This window comes from Rattus rattus, chromosome 5 (genome assembly GCF_011064425.1).
Source record: "Rattus rattus isolate New Zealand chromosome 5, Rrattus_CSIRO_v1, whole genome shotgun sequence".
In the NCBI taxonomy this organism is placed as follows: domain Eukaryota; kingdom Metazoa; phylum Chordata; class Mammalia; order Rodentia; family Muridae; genus Rattus; species Rattus rattus.
This window is the reverse complement of record NC_046158.1, coordinates 46,716,916-46,721,846: the sequence shown is the minus strand read 5'-3', so window position 1 is coordinate 46,721,846 and position 4,931 is coordinate 46,716,916.

The following is a 4,931-nucleotide window of genomic DNA, read 5'->3' as shown; positions in this document are numbered from 1 at the left end:
GTACAGGCATCCTGTGAGTTGGTCCTGTGAGCTGATCCTGTAAGCTGCTCGGTGTGGATGCTGGGAATTGGTCCGGGCTCTCTGTAAAAGCAGCAGGCGCTTTTAACCACCCAGCTGTCTCTGTGTCCCTCCTCCTTATTTTGGGGGACATAGCTTTACTTTAGCCTGAGTTGCTCTGGAACTCACTGTATAGCCTTGAGCTTACAGCTATCCTCCAGCCCCAACTTCCCAAATATTGCGATTACAGGTTTGAGCTACCAGATCTGACTTGCAGTCATTTTCATTGAGTTTCTTTTGTTGTCATGATATTATTTCATTACTTAACAAAGGAACAGGATGTCCCCAGTTTTTTCTCTCCCTCCCCTTCCCCTTCCCCCTCTCTTCCCCTCTCTCTTAAATCAATGTACTTTTGTCACATTGCTCAGGTTGAGGGTGAAAATTCAAGCTCAGGATCTGACAACGTACTAGATATGGCGGTAGTCACTTATAGCCCCAGCAATCAGGAGGCTAAGACAGAAAGAAGCCTTGTTAGGATTTTAGGCTACAGAATACGACTTTATCTAAAAATGGAGAGGGAGGGGAGAGGGAGAGGGAGAGGAGGGGAGAGGGAGGAGGGGAGGGGAGGGGAGAGGGAGAGGGGAGGGAGAGGGAGAGGGAGAGGGAGAGGGAGGGAGGGAGGGGGGAGAGGGAGAGGAGAGGGGGGAGAGGGAGGGGAGAGGAGAGGCAGAGGCAGAGGCAGAGGCAGAGGCAGAGGCAGAGGCAGAGGCAGAGGCAGAGGCAGAGGCAGAGGCAGAGGCAGAGGCAGAGGCAGGGAGGCAGAGGCAGGGCAGAGGCAGAGGCAGAGGCAGAGGCAGAGGCAGAGGCAGGGCAGAGGCAGAGGCAGAGGCAGAGGCAGAGGCAGAGGCAGAGGCAGAGGCAGAGGCAGAGGCAGAGGCAGCAGAGTTCACAAACAAACCCCAAACCAGCACTCTGCCCACAGCGTTTCCTGTGGTTTCCACTTTCATTACATGAAGCAAAGGACAATTTTGCTGAATCATCACCTGAGGAAATTAACACAGTATTCGGGACTCCAGCGTCAGCCCAAAAGCCACTGGGGACTTTGTGTAAGAACCTGTTCCTTCAACAAGATTGTGGCAGCCATTACTTGCAACAATGGTAGTATTTAGAATTCAAACCCTCTGTGAATTTACCTCAGTGTTGAAAGAAGAAGATTCTTACCTCATAAGAGAGGCTAGAGTTACTTCTGGAGAGTGTTGACAGTCCCAACCGCTACCTTGGCTCTACCCTATAGGGCAAACCCACCCTGCTCTGCTTTTCTTTAGAGGACTTTTGCAAGGTTGTTGTATAAAGATCAAATGAGATAACCACGTATGCTATTGAGACAGTTTAATTGACGATCGCCAAGTATACCAGACAGAACCTTGTTACATAACAGTTGCTCAACATTGGGTATTGGCCATTGTCATTACCGTCACAACCACTATCATCACCATCATCTTGTTTCTGCAAGTTTAGGGAGCAGATGCCAGGCTTACTTCTCTGTTCTGGTCACTCTCTGAGGTCAGTTTTCTTACTATGCAATAGAACCCTCTCGTCTTTCCCCAAATAGAAGAAACCCATGTCTTCCTGCCCAAGTCTGATTCTGCCCTTAATCTAACAAAGAATATGTTTCCAGTTCCCCCAACTTTCCGGTATACTGTTCCCCTTTCTTTGAAATTACATGGTACAAATTTTGTTGAAACTTTGAGGCGAATGAGAGAGAGATTCTGGGCCTTGATATTCTGCAACCCTTGGTCCTAGCATCCCTTTGTGGCCAGCCCTCCAGCCTCCAATTCTTATGCCCTCACAGTCTCAAAGGTAGGACTCTGCTGAGAAAATGATGGTGGTTGGTGCTTTAGCTCACCGACCTTGAACCTTTTCTCATCATTCTGTTGGCTCTTTGTGCCACATTTACAAAACAGAGAAGAACAGAAGTCAAAATACATCTCTTGTCTTTGTCTTTGGCCAGGCTATCCAAGTAACAGATGAAGACGGGTTCTGCCATGAACCTAAGTTTATTTTACAATGCACCTACCACATGAAGAATACCTGGCATTCCTTAGCAGTATGCTAAGATTTGACACACGTGAGGTTGTTGCTTTCCTAGTTCCCACTTTCCAGCTAATGTTCGAGCCAATGTGAAGGGCAGAGCTGTTTCCCACTAGGGATGTTTCGCCTACAAGTCTTTCTTCATGATCCGACGTGAAGTGCCCCCACACAGATTCCTCATGAAGATATTTTTAGAGATAAGATTTTAATTATTTTTAAGTTATATGTACATGTATGTGCATGTGTGTGTGGGCACCCATGGAGTCCAGAAGACAGCATTACATTCCCTAGAATTCGAGTTATAGTGGTTATCAGGTGGTTGTGAGCCACCCGATGCATTCGGGAACTGAAACTCGGGTCTATTTCAAGAGCAGAGTGTGTTTTTTACCACTGTGTCATCTCTCCTGACCCTCACAAGGATTTTTAAAGAAATTATTGAGAAAGAGACAAGAAGATGATGATATTTTTATTCCACTAGTGACTTAAATAACAGAAATTTATTGTCATACTTGTGGAGATTAAAAGTCAGAAATCAAGTTGGGGGGGGATAGCATTGGTTCTTTAAAGGCTGTGTGGAAGTGTCTGTTCAGGCCTTCCTCTGTGTCTTGTAGATAACCACTTCACCCTGTGTATGTTAGTTTATATCCTCCTCCTCCTCTTCTTCCTTCTCCTTTTCCTCCTCCTCTTCCTCCTCCTCCTCCTACCATGTCTATCTGTATGCTTTATGTCTAAATGTCTCTTTCTTATGAATGCACTGATTCTATTGGATTAAACTCTACTCTAAGACTTCATTTTGTTTTGTTTTGCTTTCTTTTGCTTTTAAGACAGTCTCTCTACATAGTCTTTTTTTTTTCTTCTTTTTCTTTTTTTCGGACTGAGGATCGAACCCAGGGCCTTGCGCTTACTAGGCAAGCGCTCTACCACTGAGCTAAATCCCCAACCCCTCTCTACATAGTCTTGACTGACCTGAGACTCACTATGTAGATCAGTCTGCCCTGGAACTCACAGAGATCTGCCTGCCTTGGCCTCCCCAGTGCTGGGATTAAGGGAGTGAACTCCAAGGACTGCTCTAAGACTTCATTTTAACTTGACTAGTTAAATTGCAAAGACTCTGTCTTCACATAAGATCAGATTCTGAGATGCTGGGGGTTTGGAATTTCAGCATATTGCTCAGTGGGCATACATTTCAACCCGTTCAGCTTCCACCTGTCATTTCCAGCATGATGGCAGCATTTCATCAGAGTGGGGAAGTGGTTTGTTAAGGGAGAAGTGTCAAAAAAAAAATAGTTGAGATTTCTTTTGGCTGTATTTTCAAGACGTGGCTTCCCTATGTAGCCCTGGCTATCCTGGAACTCTCTTTGTAGACTAGGCAGGCCTCAAACTCAGGGATTGATCTTTCTCTGCTTCCCAAAGGCTAAGACTAAAGGCGTGTGCCACAACATCTGGCTAAAAGTCGAGCTTTGAACAACTTTGTTGGTGGTGTTTTTAGCTAAGAGTCAAGCGAGTTATCTCTGGTATTAGTATACAAAATAGAAAGGATGAGTTTAAGGAAAGAAAAATACACGGAGAGTGGCAGTAAATGTCCGACATTCACAATTTTTTTTTGAGGCAGGCGTATGCGTAGAGGTTGGAGGACAACTTTTGGGAGTCAGTTCTCTCCTTCTACCATGAGAATTCTGATGATCAAACTCGTGCCATTAGGCTTGGTGACAGACAGGTTAAGACCTGGTGAGCCACCTCACTAGCTCCAGGGTCTAATATTGTGAAGCCATGGCTGCCAATATTATGGTTCTGCCTCTCAGTGAATCACTCTTTGGAAACTAGACAGCCCTGCGGGGCAATGTAGCATTTTCTAAATGCATGCCTGAAGTAATTAATTGGATTCCAAACAGAGGCACGACTCACCTTGAATACCATTTGTTAATGGATGGATGATTCCACAAGTAGTCACAAGTACTCACAAGAAAGAGTTTTGTAGACATGCAATACAGGTACACTTTCCAAAAGCTATTCTCTACCTACGAGTGGTTGAGTTCACTGTTGCAGAATCCATGAGTATAAGAGGGAGCTACCTTTGATAAGTACACGCACAGCGGAATTAGCATGCCCCTAGGTTGTGAGTTTCTCCCGGATACTTCCAGCATCCTTTTCCTGTGCCAACCTCGGGGTTTCCTCTAAAGAAGATCAGAAGTTAACTTTACATTGCAAAGATTTCTGTTCCATCCCCTTTCAGCACCACAGACTTTTCTCCTATTGGAGGCTAAGGCAAGCATTTGTAGCTTGGGGGAATAAAATTTCACATCTATGGCAGCTGGGATGAGAGACGTCTGGAATGTTGTTCCCTTAGGCTTTAGACTCCAGACATTCTAGCTATTTAAGTACAGGCGAGTGTCATATCTGAGGAAAACCCCTCCGGCAGGGATAGAATGAGAAGGATTAAGAATCTATTTCAACAGAGACATCAAGCTCCGCCCATCTTTCATGACTGCCCTTTTCAGCATCCTTGTGTCCCAGAGTAGCCTTTCAGTCTATGCCCACTCACACACAGTACCTGACCTCTGTCAACCCCACTGGCACAAAAATCCTCCCTGTGCAACGTTGAACTTGAACCCTCGCAGCTTCTACCCGTGGCCCTCGTTCTATTGTTTGTCCTCCTTCAAGTGGGTTATTCTGTCTCCCAAGAGAATCACCTCAGCCTTTTCAGCTCTTCCGCACCTGGACTTCGGCTAACCTGACTCTCCTGTGTACAATGAATACTTCTGTATGTTTAAATTTTAGGCCAAGCAGACATTGATAAAACATGCAGGCAAGCATGTGGACCAAAGTAAATCCTTATCTTATAT